At 43.5% G+C, this 17677-nt stretch overlaps 1 protein-coding gene and 1 long non-coding RNA gene across 2 annotated transcripts in view; one reads left to right on the forward strand and one right to left on the reverse strand.

Annotated features, from left to right (window-relative positions):
* Nucleotides 1-17677, forward strand: part of LOC146788898 (uncharacterized) — a 157834-nt gene that overhangs the window by 87724 nt on the left and 52433 nt on the right. The gene's annotated exons all lie outside the window — the stretch shown is intronic.
* The window catches only part of LOC146788900 (receptor activity-modifying protein 1-like), an 80859-nt gene that overhangs the window by 821 nt on the left and 62361 nt on the right, over nt 1-17677 (reverse strand). The window lies entirely within an intron of this gene.

Genomic DNA, 17677 nt, shown 5'->3' on the forward strand with positions numbered 1-17677 from the left:
TTGTAAGGTGTGGCTACCAACTTCTGGAATTAATTTCTCAGCAAATTAAGATAAAACCTCAGCGTTATGTCATTCTGCACACAATTAAAAACTCATCTTTTCAGAATAGACCTTCCTAACATAGTGGTCCTCAATGCTAACTCCATCCAATATACACTTGTTGTCCCTTTCCTCGCATATTTAGATGAAGACTGCCATTTGTCTTGTATATTGATTTCCCTTCTCTAATACCCATTTGAGTTGTGTTATGTTTAAATTGTTGTTATTGTTATTACTGCTGTTACATGTAATCTATTGTTCTATGTGTATGAGGCCAAATTACACCTGACTGGAGTGCTACAGAAAATGTTCAAATAGAGATAAGCAAAGGAAAGTAGGATGCAATGGAGCACAGTACATCAATGGTGGATTGAAAGACTATCCAGCAAGTGACATTACAAATCGAGTATGTCAGCTTGCCCTTACCCAGTGAATTTCCTTTATTGGTAAGGGTTTGTGTTGTTGCCATTATTGTCCCAAACAAAGTAAAGTAAACTTTTAATTTGTTTTTTTATCCGCCCCAGGTATTAAAGTGTGTAGGAATGAACCTCAAAGTCACCAGGTAGAAATTAGTTTTACTTCCTACAACTATTAACAAGAGTACTACACGAGCCAGAAATGAAAATTCAAGAGCTGTCAGTAATGAACATCAATGGCCCAAGGCACTAAGGAGTATCAGTGGCTTAAATCATTATGGCTGCCAGTGGCCACAGACAGTGAAAAGCATCAATCGTGTAATGAACATAAATGGTCATGGCCAGTATTCAGCACCCTGAGCCACAAAAAGAGTTTCCATGGCACATTACATTAATAAGCATCAATGGCCCCAGGCAGCAGTTTAGTATCAATAGCTACAGGAATTAATGAGCATTAATTGCTCTGTCATTAATAAGTCTGGAAAGCCAAAGACAGTAATGATGATACTTATTAGCCCCTGTCAGTAGAGAGTTTCAATTTTGGGCCCAGGCAGTAGTCGGAATCTCTGGCCACAATGAGTAAGGGCAACCATTGGTTCCGGTCAGTAACAAATATCAAATCTGGGCTGAGGTACTAATGAATATCTAGTCCAGCTGGGTCGGCGAGGACAGCAAGAAATGGGCGGGGGACTGAGTAGTGGTTAATTTTGATAATCCCTTGGTTGAGTCATACATTTTGGATGCCTCTTCTTAACACAGGCCTCTTGATCTACATGGCATTGTAGCTCTCCCATTGTTTTTTTTATAGACCTGACAAGGTTTGTGTTATGCCCTGCATAGTTATTCTATTTTCAACACTTCATCCTTTCATCCTGCTGCTCAGCCAATGTGCATGTTTACTGTAGAATGTTGGGAATGCAGTGATGCATGGAATGTTGGGTGTCTGTGTGAGTGAGGAATGACAGTTAGAGAGAGAGGGGCTGAGCAGCAGGCAGGCTGCTCCTGGTGGGGTTGCTACTACAAGGGGTTTCCTACTACCTGGAACTTATGGCTTGACTACTGGCTAATCTACTTATACTTCACCTGTTACCTGGACTACCTGTCTGATGTACTTACCTACCATCTGGATGTACTTGAACCGACTACAGATTAAAGGTACATGTTAAATCTACTTGGCTACCAGTGTCTATTTCTACCACAGAACACAACATATTTTGGCGACAATCGAGAGTTGGAGACGTTCCCACTGGCCTACTTATCTCCACTACTGGTCAAGGAAGCGCAAGAGGACATTTGTAATGAGTCCAGAGAGTGAGAAGGAGCCACAAGTATTACTAGCTCAGACAACTAATAAACGATGCTACATCAAGCATACAAGAGGCAACACGTCGAGCAACACAAGAGGAATCATCGCAACAAAAGAGAAAGGTACAGCATATTCAGCAATCCCACCAAAAGCATGCTGTACTGTGTAAATGCCACAAGAGCAGTGCAATTAAGAAAAGAGTGTTTCTTGGTAATGACTTTAAACTTCTTTAAATTGTGCTGGTATGCTGAACATGTCATGAGCTGTCCTGCGCAATGTCTGTCTGCTACTGGATGTGACAGTTACTTTGGAGGAGCCAGGAAAAGGACTTTAAGTGCCACAAGTATCCACTATGTGAGTTCACACATCGATTTGGATTTGTAAACGTGCACTGTGGTGGTCATTCTCAGCGTGGAGAATTCACATGAAGGACAGCTGAGGATGTGACACGGAGCCACTCTGACAAGCTTTGGTTATTCCAAGTTTCTCCCTGGCAGTGGATAATTGCGTGTTGACAAGATGTGGTGGAATCTTGGCGCATCACAGATTCAGTGTCACAGGGAGCAGAGGCGGGTGAGACACATTTTTGTCATTTATTGTTGGTCTATTCTGAGACCTGATGTCGTTGGCGACTTTTCAACTGTCATTTTTTAATTTAACAAGCATTTGCAATGCAATAGGTCTCGCATTTGCAAGAGTTTTAGCTATTGGCGGTGTAAATGACGATGCCTTTTTAGGTCTCGCTGGAGCCAGCGCTTTAGCGCTGCTCTCGCGAGAGCTTTTGTAAAAGGGGGATCTGGAAGTGCAAACTAGTGCTTTTCAGACCTCCAAATACAGTGCATGTGCGCCGGGCGCGCGCACCATTTGGCAGCCTGAAAAGCACTGCCTGATCACTTTCGCGGACACAGCCACCATCTGTCTCCTCCGTCACGGGTCATTAAGTTGCATTCTCCTCTGCCTCCGCCCGATCACTTTAACTTTCACTTTCTAGTTTTATTATGCTCACGAGCCCGGCGAAGGCTCGTTAATTACTTGGCCATTTTAGGATCAACTCTGCAAAACATAGGCACCGAATCTGTTTTCACTTGCTGTATTTTTCTTAAATCTGTACATTGCTTCTAACACGCCTCCATATATGGAACGAGTCAATTCCCGGATCCCACTTCCATGGTGTGAGACGTGTGCCTCGGACAGCGGTAAGATTTCTCACTTGGATGCTATAACCCTTAGCTTGCCTGGCAATCTGTTGAGCCTTTGATGTGGCTCTCCTTGCGGGATTTCTTAACCCTTAATAGGCGCGTAATTATGCTGACTGTTCGATCTAGCCTCTAACCAACAGTCAGAGCTGGCGCGCAGAGAAGTAACTTGTGCTTATTTAAACAGCTGCACATAGCCCCCATGCTTCCCTTTAAATATAACAAGGCATAATACATTGTTTTAAGCCTGTAAGAATCACTAGATATCTCGTAACTTCCCTGAGTCTTTGTTTTTGAGGACGTCTCCAACCAACAGCAAGATGTGACGCATATGAGCAACTCGTGCTCATACGAACAGCTGTAACCAACCCCTTTGTTCATTTGTAGCGTTTACACGTACATGTATTCTTTCAGGCCCGTAAAGATTAACTGCGAATATTTCACTTTGGCTGATGCGCTAAACATAGGTCTTGCTCTATTTCCAAACTATAGGCGCCAACACGCATGCTGCGGCCTAGGACACATGTTTTTTCACCCTAATAACTCTTATGCAATATAGGAAAATAAGTTTTTACAGGTACATTCGACTCCATGGGTATCTCTTTTATCATCCAGCATGCCCGAGTTGATCTACTAATGCCTTTGGAGCTCGTGCTTTTAATATTTTCAGAGGACTACTGCCCTGAGCAGCTGGAGTCCCTGGGTGAAAGACAATTACCCCCCGTCTTCCTGCAGGACTCATAATAGCGATGGGGTCAATAATTACCCTTATCATCCCAAAATAATTAAAATCAGATTCGAAATCGAACCGTGAGAGGAGATGTTTGACCTCCCACACCAAGACTATGACAATATTTGTCTGTCCCCTGCACATTTGGGCAGTATGGCAACACGTAAGCTAAGGTTTAAAATTCGAATAAGAACGTCCTTCCACTGGGCCAAAATCAATATTTCTCCCCCGAACATGGCTCAGTCTGCTCCAATACTTTGATTTTGCTTCGCTTTTAACAAACTGCTCCTCCCCCCCTACACCCAGTCATGCCCACGCTCGTCCAGATGCCGGTGCACTCCTCCTCAGATATCACCAACAAGCATTTATAACCTTTCTATCGCGTTAGCTTCGGTTGATTTAACCAGAAAACAACCCCTAGAATTCTATTCCCTTGCTCTCAAATCCCATCTGTATCAACTTGAACTCTGTAGCCCCTCAAGTGAAAACAGTAAATCTCTCAGGAACATTGATCCACACGCAAGATTGCTACCAAGCGTTGCTTTTTATTTTATTTTTTATTAATGTAAGTGAGTGAAAGGGAGCACTGGACACGGTTTAACCTGGGAGCACATGACTCGCAGTGGCCCAAGCATCCCACTTAAAGCACCAGTACCTGCAAAAACCCACCCAGGAAAAATAAGCATTGGCAGTGCCAATAGGTCTCACCTATGGGAGAGCTATAGGCTATGTACATTTACTTTATCAGTTTTGTACACCTGATTAGGTGCTGTGCAGCATGGCTGAAAGTTACACAAGCATTTTTGCAATGCAATAGGTCTCGCATTTGAGCTATTGACATTGCAAATAATAATACTTTTTATTTTTGTTTTTCTTTTAAAAACATAAATAAAAGGCATTTTTATGTACAATGCCAATAGCTGAAACTCTCGTAACTGCGAGATCTATTGCATTGCAAATGCTTGTTATTTATGTGGTTTGAATACCTGGAAGAGGTGCGTAAACACGCACTTTGTACTTAGTTGTTGCTTACGAGAAGCAAGGCTGGCAGTAACTGTGCTTCTTTTACTGCCAGCCTTGCTTGTTGTAAGCAACAACTATAAGTAGTGCGTGTTTACGCACCGCTTGCAGGCTTTCAAAACACATAAATAAAAGGCATTGCCATTTACAATGCCAATAGCTCAACCTCTTGCAAATGCGAGACCTATTGCATTGCAAATGCTTGTTCTGTACTGAGACCCGCATGCCAGCATCTGCCACTCTGAAGAAGTCATGGTGTGTTTTAAATCATATACCATCACTTCACTCAGAATGTGCTTTGATGTTTAAGTTTCTCCCATGTCTTGCAGTATCATAACAGAGCTACAAGTAACGTGGGTTTCTGTTGCCCACTCATTTTGTCAACCAGGGACAGATAAACAAGGCAGATTGCTGCATCCAGACATCAGACACAGTTATTTACCTGTAGCACGTTCTTTTACCCACCCGCTCTCCTAGTATATTTACAGTATTAAAAATCACGCTAAGCTGCTCTCTTTTTTAAGTGTGTACTTTTTATAGATCACTTAATTGTGATGATTTTATGCTGCTTTTCCTGCTGCAGTCTAAGAGGTCCACGCTGCTGTAAATAACGAGTGTTGCTTTTACATAATTAACAGGACTCACGTTATGGGATTAAGACTCAAGGGCCAAGTGTATGTAGGTACTGGGAATCTAGGATCAAACCTGCAAGTTACACACAGACCTGGTTCTTAGAAGTTACACAAAGACCGCAAAAGAGGGTGCAATAACTCATCAATACACTTAGCTTATTTATTTTACGTTGGTCAATGTTACTCATGATAGGGTTGCAAACGGGAACGAATATATGGCGCGCAGACTGGTAAGGTCAGAGTTAGACGCTTATGTCAAGTACACCTTACAGAAACTTGAAAGAGCTCCAGACTGAAAGGGCTGTGCATGGTGCTGCTGCTCGGAGACATCCTTCCATTTTCTACGAGATGTCTTCCCACTGTTCCCTTGCGCGCTTTAGGAAAATCTATTAATTTAAGTGTTATGTCAAACTTTGAACATGAATCGGCGGTATTTACCCAACCGCCGTACACAGTGTCATATCAACACAATGCTGCCATGCTAGCCACTGTGAGGTCAGGGTCTAGAGTCACCAGCCTCTCAGGAAGTGCACCAGATATCTAGGAGAAAGGTGGTGACAAGGACATAGAAGGGGCAATTGTGTACACGCATGTGGGGAAGGACTTGCTTCTGCATTGGTAGGGCAAATGTTTGCAGTGTTAGGTACCTCCAACAGAGATAAACATGTTGCTACCGGAGGCGGGAGACGCTGAGAAAAGGCAGAGTGTAGATAATTGTAATTGCATTTCTATAAGATTACTACCCCAGTCGAGGCGAAGCACTTTTTCATTCACAATGCCAGGACCTTAGAAGCAGCCGCACTGAACCTTGGGACCAAAAGACAGCTTGTCTTAAAAATATCTCTCTTCCCACAATGTAGTTTGCAGTTCGAGAGACCCCGGCCTAGAAGGCTTTCACTCTCCTGTGTGCTGCGTGGGACGGCTTAGCCTTGCCAGAGCGAAGCTGCCCAGCATCCATTCAAACCACAGTGTATCAGCTGCAACTGTGAAAGTACACAGACTGGTAAGTGTCGTATCCTTTAGAAAACCCGAGCTGCTGAACGCGGACACCGTGGTCTACAATTCAAAGCTGTGTGCGAGGGTATGTCCTCGATGGCATTCTGTGCCCATTCGCTTCGTTCCAACTGTCCGTATCCTGCCTTGCCAACCCCGTGCCTTTGGTTTTCACTGTGCCTTCCTATGCTATTTATTCGACCAATGATTTATTATCGCATTCACCCACTCACGCATCTGCATAACCACACACATAAATCTGCCAATAGCCGTTCACTTCTAAAAAAAACAAGCGGTGACCAGCTGGGGCACCCCAGTGACAGCCCAAACACAGACGGACAATGTCCACAGCAGCGAGGAGCAGGGGCACGAAGAGACTGGTGCAGAGGAACAGAGTAGAGAAGCCGGAGATTGAGGGCTGTTCCCGACGTGCGCCAGGGAGTGGATCGTTGCTCACCTGCCCCCTGCCTGGACACGGTATGGGTGAGTCTTGTTGTTCTGGAGCCCGGCGGGAGTGGGGGATGGTGGTGAGTCACTTGCATGCCTCTCATGCTCGTAAAACGCGTCTCAGTAAAGCGGACGCGAGGCATCAAAAGAAAACAAGTAGGTGCGAACGTTACTGCTAAAGTGAAAGTGTACATTTCGCGGGCGCTTGGATGTTCGCAGTGGCCGCGCGGCTCACTGAGAACATCAAAGCGCCCGCGAAATGTACACGCAGGCTGCCAAATGGTGCGCGCGCCCGGCGCTCATGCACTGTAGTTGGGGGCCTGAAAAGCACTCGTTTGCACTTCCAAATCCCCGTTTTCTATAGCTCTCGCCAGAGCAGCGCTAAAGCGCTGGCTCAGGCGAGACCTAAAAATGAGGCACGAGTCTTCACTAGCGTGAGGAGGCTTACCTTTGTGTGGGTCTCAGTGGGGATCAGCTCGGTGCACATATCCCTCATTGAAAGTTCGTTAGAGCAGGATCTCTTCACGCCTGGGCTGCCTGCTGTGACTGATGACGCACTGGAATCCTGAAGAGGGATTCGGTGATTAGTCAGCATCATAACGTCATCAGTTCTCAGGGTTCTTTCTGGAATGCCATTGAACGCTTCACAACGCTGCGTGTGAGTGCTTTTAAAGATTGCCTGCATGGAAAGGTTTCATCATTTCTCTTCACAGCTGAGCAGCTCTTGCGTGTGAGTGCTTTTAAAGACTGTCTGCACGGAAAGCTTCCATCATTTCTCTTCACAGTTGACTGGCTCTGAGAAGGAAATAATTACACAGATCAGCTCAGCTGAGCTGCATTTCAACACAAGTTTGTGCGCTCTTAGAAGGATATTGTTTATCATCTCATCTGTGCAAGATTTCATCGGAAGGTTTTGTTTCTACAATTTCACAGCTGTGGGTCTCAGTGGGTCTCTGTTATAGAGGTGTTTTACTCTGTTTCAATACCCTGTTTCAATGCTATGTGTATTAGAGTCGCGTGGGTTCACGCGACTCATGTATTCTCATTGTCTGCATTCCAGATCGTTGTCTTCCACTCGTGGAGATTCCGATTAACGTCACTCTGGACGTTGGTTTCTTCACGGTTGGATGGCTCTGGTCGTGGGTGCTTTAACCAAGCAATAAACCGCGCTTTCAACCACGTTTACCTTGTCTTGTATTCAACAACTTGGCGACGAGCGGGATTTCTTCCGGCACCCACCACCACCCAGAGCTCTCTCCAAGGATTTCCACTGTGTTCCTTCCGAGCAGCTGATCGCTTCTTCCATCCACGTCAGCAACCTTTCTGATGAAGCGACTCTGTTCCACATCGTCCTTCATGACCTCGCACTGCTGAAAAGGTTGTATATATTTGACTTTTCCTCATTACTTCTCCGCGCACGTCGGTTCGAATCCAACCGGCTCCTCGCGCTGTGTCTGTTTCAACAACCCCGCCTGTACGCACGCCTTACATCACACAACGAAACAAGGCCAACTTCCTCTAGAAATCACGTACAGCCGTAACCATGGGGACAGCGTCAAGCGTCCATATTTAATTACAAAGGAATTGTTTCCTGCCTACCGCGTTAGACACGCTTCTACAAACGAAGCTGTCTTCTTCCTACAGCGATAGGCACGCTTCCACAAACGAAGTGTTTTTAACCGAGGGAAGTGCTTCCAACCCATGATAGGCACGCTTTCACAAACTAAGCTGTTTCCTTTCTACAGTGTTGTGCACGCTTCTGTTACCACGTTAATAAGTCCTGCACTACGCTCTCAGCTTTCAGTTTTAAAGGTCAAATTTTGCAGCGATAGGCACGCTTTCATCATCGCCTATTTCTGCAATATGTACACTCTCATCTGCATGGTAGAACAGTGCATGTCGTACTCAGCGATCTGCACGCTTTTTACTTATTGAATCATTATTGCAATTATTTTTGCAATTGATCAGTGTTATTTTTATTTATTTGTTTATATATTTATTGTTTTTTCTGTCATGGCTTCATCTCAACAATTCCAAACACCAGCTCCATTTTTACAGACTCCCGGCAAACCATCTTTGGCCTGGCGCAATTGGCTAAAGGGTTTTGAAAACTATTTGGTTGCCATTGATGCGGTCAAATATCCTCCTGCTCGCAAGGTTGCCATTTTATATGGTTGTCTTGGAGTCGCTGCCCAACAGGTATTTGAGAATCTTCCACCTATTCCTCCTCCTTGAGATTCAGGTGATGGTTGGGACACATACCAAGAAGCCCTGTGTCGTTTAAAAAAACAATATGATGATGAACCCAGTATTGTTTTGGAGCGGCACAACTTCTTCAAACGTAAGCAGAGTGCAGATGAAAGCGTGGAAGACTATATTGCTCAACTCAGAATTCTCGCTTCCACATGTGAATTTGGTCCAAGTACAGATACTTCAATTAGAGACCAGTTCATTTTTTCTTGTTCATCTAAAAAAATACAAGAACGTTTATTAAGTTGTAAAAATCCCACTCTTGCAGAAATAGTGGATATTGCTAAGGGCATTGAACGTGCAACAATATCTTCAAGAATTTTACAAGAGAGTCAAGCCGCTCAAGTAAGTGTACACACGGTTGATGGAGAGTCTCCATCTGCTTCCTGCTCTGTGAATCTCGTCAGGAAGCCTTTTAGACAATCATCAAGGAAAATCACCATTTGCTATAGGTGTGGGTCAAGAAATCATCTGGGAAATTCTCCTAGTTGTCCTGCATCTGGAAAAAAATGTTCCTTGTGCAAAAAAATTGGTCATTTTCCATCTGTTTGCAGAGGCGGCAAAAGATTCACCAGAGTGAATAACCTTGAACTTGATGAGAATCTAGAGTGGTCTTCCACTAGACTCAACGATGTTTCATTGTCTATTGAATGTGATTCTATTGATTTTTCTAAAGTCAAGGGTCCATTGTGTGAATTAATTGTTGGTACCATTCCTTTACAGGTCAAAGCTGACTCTGGTTCGCCTATCACTATTTTATCAGACCTTACATTTCATTCAAATTGGGGTAGCAGCGTGTCTCTTTTTGTGTCTGATGTCAATCCCAAAAGCATATGGCGAAAAAGATATTGACATGTTAGGGTACTTCCATTCAAAGATCGAATGCCTTGGTAGAAAAACTTTCACTAAGGTATATGTTGCCCTCAAAGGTAGAAATATCTTGGGTTGGTTGGATCAAGCCAAAATGGGTTTAATGCTCAAACCCAGGTCGGATCAACCGATTACCTTGGGTGATATCCCAGATGATTATTACTCTAATCTTGAGCCTGAGAACATTCAGGTGTCTGAATTATCTGTGTCTACTCATAAAGTTGATCATATACTCGATCAATTTCCAAAGGTTTTTCAAAATAAAGTTGGCACAGTTTTGGGTTTCAAGCATGAAATCCGTCTCAAGCCCAATGCCCAACCAATTGTTCATAAAGTCCGATCTCTTCCTTTGAGTGCGAGGGATGAATTAAAAAAAATATTGAAAAATTTGTGTGATGAGGGGGCTATTACACCTTGTGATTCTTCCGAATGGGTCTCTCCCATAGTTTTAGTTCATAAAAAGTCCGCCGAGATCAGATTATGTGCTGACTTGCGCTCATTGAACAACAATATCATCGTCGACTGTCATCCCTTACCCAAGATTCATGATCTACTCGCTAATCTGGGTGGGTCTAAGTTCTTTTCTCTTTTGGATCTTAAGTCAGTGTATCATCAAATTCCCTTGTCTCCAAAGTCCCAAGAATTAACAACTTTTGTTACACCATTTGGGGCGTACAAATATTTGAGGCTTCCATTTGGTCTAGCCTCAGCTGCTAGCATTTTTCAGAAACTAATGGATAATCTATTCCGTGACATTCCTGGGGTACAGGCTTACCAGGATGACATTTTGATTTTTGCCAAAAATATTGCGGAACATGATTTGATTCTCTCTAGAGTGTTAGGAGTTTTAGAGAAAACTGGGATGACAGTTAGGCATGATAAATGCAAATTTGCAGTTCAAGAATTGGACTATTTGGGTCATACACTTTCTCCTAATGGCATTAAACCCAAATTTTCATTGATAAAAGCTATTAGAGATGCCGCCCCTCCCAAAGATAGGGATGCACTTCGTTCATTCCTTGGCCTGGCAGAGTACTATGCCAGATTCGTTCATGGCTATGCTTAAATTGTTGAACCTTTAAGGAATCTTTTGAGAAAGGGCGTGAAGTTTGTTTGGTCACACGACCTACAAATAGTTTTTGAGCATGTTAAGAAACTTATTGAGGACTCACCAGCTTTATGTCCTTTTTCTGATGGTTCAAAATGTTTTATTACTGTAGATGCTAGTCTTACTGGTTTGGGGGCTGTTTTAGGACAATGGGTAGATGGTGTTGAACACACTGTTGCCTTCGCCTCTGGAACTCTTTTACCAGCTGAGACTAGATACAGTACGATCGAAAGAGAGGCTTTAGCCTGTGTTTGGGCCATACAGAAATTTAAACCATACATTTGGGGTCGTGAGTTTGAAATCTACACGGATCATAAACCGCTCATGCACATGCTTTCAAGCAGCACCTCGAACAGAGCCTCTGCTAGGCTTGTTCGACTTCTATCAAAACTTCATGAATTTCATTTTGTCATAAAACACATTTCTGGGGGAAAAAATGTCAGAGCGGATTGTCTTTCAAGAATGTCTTTGAAGGAAAATTCCATTGTTGATGATGATGTTGAATGTGTTGTCGCTGCAATTGATGCTATTGCGGAATGTCCACCTATATCTGAGTCCGAGTGGAGTTCGGCTTATAATGATGATGTCACACTTTCCAAGGTTAAGAGTTTTATTGTGAACAAATGGCCTGAGCGCAGAAATCTATCTCCAGATTTAAGAGCTTTTGCGAATGTTTCGGAAGAACTTTCTTTAGTTAACAATATGATTATGCGTCATGAGTTGTTTGTTCCACTTGAATCCTTACGAAATTCAATCATTCATTCGGCCTATCAAGGACATCTTGGTGTTGTCAAGACATGTCAACGCATTAAACAATTTTATTGGTGGCCTTCCATGAATGCACATGTCAAGAGAATGATTGACAATTGCACTCAATGTCTTCTTTCTGACAAACATTGGAAGACTCTTTCCACTCTGTTGCATCCTGTTCCTCTTCCTGTAGGCCCATGGGATAAAGTTGGTTTAGATTGTTCTGGACCTTATGATATTTTACCTAATGAAAACAAGTTTCTCATTGTCTTGATTGATTACTATACTAAATGGTTATACTATTTTTGCAATGCAGCGTCAACTGATAATGCTATGAAATTTTTGCAAACAGTGTTTGATGTTGAAAGTTTCCATAAAACCATTGTCACTGATAATGGTACACACTTTGTGTCACAAAAGATGTGTTCTTTTCTCAAGATTCATGACATTTCTCATTTCAAGGTTGCTTTATACTCGCCTTCTTCTAATGGTTTGGTGGAGAGGTGCAATCGGATAATTAAGGAGGGCATTCAGACTGCAATATCTTCTAGATTAGATCCTTTATCCTTTGTACATGATAAGGTCTGGGCTTATAACACCACTCCACATTCCAACACTGGCATTGCACCTTTTACGTTGCTTAGGAAAAGGAAAGTGCATACTCATCTCAATCCCACTTGGCTTCACAAAGATGATAGTGCTTCACTTAAGCCTGCTTCCATCCAAGAATATGTTAAAATAAAGCAAAATGCTATGAAAGCACGTTTTGATGCTGGCAAACATTTTGTAGATCAACCTTTGGAAAGGGGAGATTGGGTGCTCATCAAAAATCCCAAAAGGATTCCAAAAGGGCAATCAAAATTTTCTTCTCCTACATTAGTCATTCATGTTAGTAGAGGTTCCGCTCTCCTTGACAACAAAGGATGGTGGAACAAGAGAGCTCTTGTTAAGGTATCTCCCCTTCAAGCTGATGTTATTAGACAACATACCTGTTCAGAGTCAGAACATTGTGACTGGTTTGATTTGACCTATGAGGAACCTTCTTCTGTTGGTATTTCGGCATCATCTGGTGCACAAATTGCTCAACCCGTTGTTACTGACAGTGGTGCATTGTCTATACCTCTTTCAAGTTGTGTTTTGGAACCATCTGGGAGTCAACTTATTCAATCTGTTGCCCCTGAACTTTTGCCGTTGTCTCCTGAAATTCAGCCCAGTGCCACGGGGGCTGGTGAATTTTCTGTGGCAACGGCAAAAAGATCTTCACGTTTCAGAAGAATTTCGTGTAGATTGACAGACTATGTTTTGGAATAATGTTATGTATATTTATTTATTTTTCTTGTTCCTCAAAGAGGGGAAGGTGTTGTAGAGGTGTTTTACTCTGTTTCAATACCCTGTTTCAATGCTATGTGTATTAGAGTCGCCTGGGTTCACGCGACTAATGTATTCTCATTGTCTGCATTCCAGATCGTTGTCTTCCACTCGTGGAGATTCCGATTAACGTCACTCTGGACGTTGGTTTCTTCACGGTTGGATGGCTCCGGTCGTGGGTGCTTTAACCAAGCAATAAACCACGCATTCAACCACGTTTACCTTGTCTTGTATTCAACAGTCTCAGCATGAAAATGTTCACAGCTGTCGTCATGATTTTTCCCATTTTCTGCCCAGTGTTGTGCTGCCATCTTCTGCCAAGATGAAATATGACGTTTATGTATTTGAATTGATTTTTTTTTAATCTACGTTCTCTTTCCTACATCAAGCATGTTCCGGATGAGAGATTTCTACTGTAGTGTCTTTGCCTTGCCAGTTCTATGTATGTAATGTTTAGTATACATGCCTGATGGATTTACGCTTAAATGTATATGTGCCAGCTTCCACAGTTTGGGTTTTGTTTCTCTATGGACGTCTTTGTCTAGTTTATTATAGTGGGTAGCTGTTCTATATTATCCCTTACATTAGGGATGGGCATGGGTTTGGGTAAGAGTCCCTTTCTCATAAAGCATTACACGCGCCCCCTACGCAGGGGTGGGTATTATGAGCTCTTTTCACACATAGGGCCTCATGTAGGTAGCATACAAGTTACCACTTCTTAAATACCGAACGTTACCGAATCGGTAGTTAAGAAGTGGTAACTTGTATGTAGGTAATCCTTCGGAAAATATTACCGAATCGGTAAAATTCGGTAATTACCGAATCGGTCTGGAAAGACCTTGCCCAGGCTAGCAAGAGTGGACACAGTTCTCCTTTTTGGAGAGTTGTTAATAGGCCTTGCTTTGGGGGAGCGACGGATCCACCAATGTGCACTCATATCTCTGAGCTCCAAAGTATTGATCATTTTTCAGGGGTCTATAATTTTGGTGAGGTAGCGGTGAGAGAGGCCACGGTAGATGGCGCATTGGCAAGGACCCCCATGGGCCTCACCCTGGATGAAGTAATGGCAGGTATTAGCTCGCTTACACGTAATAAGGCTGCTGGACTCAACGTCATTCCCCCGGACCTGTTCCAGGAGGACATTGAACTCTGGGGCCCCCACTGACACAGGTTCTGAATGCAGCAGTAAGAGGCGGGGTCCTGTCCTCCTGGTCAACAGCTGTTATTGTACCTGTGTTAAAGAAGGGGGATAAGGACAACCCCCAGTGTTACTGCCCCATCTTCCTGATTGATGCAGTCCTTGGGAGGCTTATTCTCAATTGGTTATTGGTATGGGTGGAGGATAACAACAGCCTATTGTCAGATGTTCAGTATGGTTTTAGGACAGGTAGGTCCACCTCTGACCATCAAGAAGTATACAGTAGTCCGGTCAGAATCCTTCCACCTGGCCTTCATGGACTTAATGTCCACATTCGACCCGGTGAATCGCGGGAAAGTATGGTCCATGTTACCTGAACTAGGGGTGGATCCGATCATAGTGCTGTTATTTGCTAATCGTTACGCTGACACCTCCACTTTAGTATGTTTTTCCAATGTCGCTGCTTGTACCCGATCCTTCCCAACCAGCAGGACAGTCAGGCAGGCCTGCATCCTTGCCCCATTCTTGTTCACCTCTATGCTAATGGGCTTGAGAATGCCTTTCTTTCAGTTAAGACAGATTGCCCAAGGGTAGGTGCCAGGTCACTGCCGGTTTTGTTACATGCCGATTATGTGGTCCTCCTGGCCTGTACAGTCGGGGGCTGCAGCTCCTTCTGAACCAATTTGTGGCCTGTATGGGCAGTTTGGACCTGACGGTGAACCTCTCCAAGTCCTATGTCATGACATTTGGCCCATGATCCGCTAAGTCGATTAAAGTGGGCCCACACACTCTAGGCAAACTTTTGTCATTCCCCTATCTAGGGATCTTTTAAACTAAAAGAGTACTGGAAACCCATTTTGGAGGGAAAGTGTGCTGAGCTTGCCAAAACCATCGGGGTGTGGCCAGTTTTGCAAGCAGGATGGGCTCATGGTGACCCCAGGTCTCACTTCAGATCTACCAAACAAAATGCTTGTCTCACACTCAGTATGGTAGCGAGATCTGGCGGTACGCAAAAATGTACACAATCGGGGTAATTGAAATTTTAAGGTGACTGGTCCAGGTTCCAATTAATCAATCGCTTGGGGGGGAGTGGGGTAGGTTGGGTCTCCTCCAGTTCAGTCAAAGAGCCAGGACTTGTCCAAGTTCCACAATCCACACCGGCTTTTTCAGTCCATCTATAGCTGGGTTGCCTTTGCATAGCAGACCTAGTCGCTCTTAGTCCCTTACATTGCTGGATAACAATCTGGACTAAGGAGGATCTACAGCTTAATAGGCTGATTTTATCGGATTGCTTGTCCGTCAGTGCTGCCCACAAAATCCCTTGGTTAACCTATGTGAAGGTAGCTTTTGCCTCCTTAGGAAGAGAGGACATATTTATGAGTCCCCATTCATTGACATCCCACGATTTAAAGGTTGTAAAAGGGTTGTTTCTTGAGCGGGCCTTGGTGAGACACCATTTGCTCCTTAAAACAGTTCATGGCATGGAGCACTATTTAGTTCTGGTCTCCAACAGGCAAGACAGATTATTATTGGCAAGATTTTGATTTGGTCAATTGTCACATCTCTTGGTCTCACCTTGTGGTTGGGTTCATTCAGGATGTAGGTTGCCCTGCGGCTGCGACAACCGGTCTCCCCAGGACACCCTACATTTTGTAATGTTTTGGGATTATTTTAGCAGGCCCAGGAAGCAGTTTTAAATCCCTCTGCTAAAAATTCAAAATTTACCCAGGTGTGTCTCGTTTATTTGCAGATGCTGCCTAACGTTCACGTTTTATTTGCAGTGATCATTTTTTTACAGGCTGCCTGGATGTCAAGGCAGTCGAGACCTGACTGAATACCGATTTACTGTATATGATGTTCTTAAAATGATTCATTGTTCATTGGATCTTTTATCTGAATCACATGTGTGTTTTACTCAGCTGCTTGTATTATTGATTGTATCCTTTTATGGTAGCTTTAGTCAAGACAATAAGGTGGCTTGGTGGCCCCTTGGAAGCAATAAGGATTACTAGCCCCAGGCACTGAGGCTGAATTGCCCACCTATTGATGAGTACCGATGGTCTCAGGCAGTATTGGGCATCAATACTGGTGCCGGGAAGTCACTGAAAGTATGCATCTTCAGTAGCTGCAATAAAGCATCAATGGTTCCAGCATTATACCTCTAAAAAGGAATAATGAGTTTGCTCAGTGTTTGCGATCACTCTGTGAGATTAGTAAAATCAAACACTCTTAAAAGTGACAACGTATGACATTTAAAGAACTTCAATAATTGTTCTCAATCTACAGTTACAAAATTGATGTAGTTCAGCACTTTCAAAAGTGTTTCCATTTTTAATATCTCCCATTGTTCCCAAAAACTAAGAAGGATTTAAAAAGAAAAAAGTTTACACTGAATTGCATGCTTCCCAGGGGCCATAGGGCTTTATGAGCTACACACCCATGTACGCCAACAAATAACTCATCCCCATGTTTGTTCAAGGGATAGGTTGAATGGATGTTTTCCACCCCTTTTCCTGAGGGGTGAGGATGGAGTGCTGTAGCCAGCCACACCAGGGCAGTTGTCAGCTTAGAGAGGTCCTCCATCTCCTAGGAAAGCAATCAGCAGAGTGGGCATCCAAGAGCAGCCATGCTTGATGTCACCATCGCTATTGAAGTAGTGACACAGGGGCCACTGCTCTCATTCTTTAGGTGGGACCGTTGGGAGTGGAGGGAGTGCACATCCTTCTTTGCCCCATGGGAAGTCTGAGGTAGATTCTGTGTGAGCGATGGCAGAATGGCGGGAACAAGGGAGAAAGAGGCAGTGGAACACTCCACCATACCCCACCCCTTATGCATAACTGGAGTGGATTCTACAGGGATTGGAGAGAGGGCCACTGACTGGAAACAGCCTTTACAATCCAAGCAATACCCTGCATGCCTTTACCAAGCATCCTTTACCACACAATGCCTTTACCATGCAATGCCACACATATTTTTATTTATTTTTATTGTGAAAGTTTTATATAGCGTGAACATGACCCTTTTGGGTATCAGAGCACTTTACACTTGTTCAGAGAGCACAGACAGATAAATTCAATATTATCATAGTCATGAAAAATACTGGAAAGGGCAGCACCCAAATAAGAGACGATACAACACAATACCAGGACCTTGCCAGGCATGCCTTTAACATGCATGGCAAGTATATTTAAAGTAAGGTAACGTAAGGTATGTGCCTTTACCACGCATGCCTTTACCATTAAAGGTAAGTATATGTAAGGTATGTGTGTTTGTATGTATATACATACATATATCAATAGGGTTTAGGGGTGGGTAGGGATATAGATTGGTAAGGATATTTTAGAGTTTAGGGGTGGGTATGGGTATACGGTGGTACGGCTGTTTTAGGGTTTATAAGTGGGTAGGGCTATAGGA

This window comes from Triturus cristatus, chromosome 10, assembly GCF_964204655.1.
Source record: "Triturus cristatus chromosome 10, aTriCri1.1, whole genome shotgun sequence".
Taxonomy (NCBI): domain Eukaryota; kingdom Metazoa; phylum Chordata; class Amphibia; order Caudata; family Salamandridae; genus Triturus; species Triturus cristatus.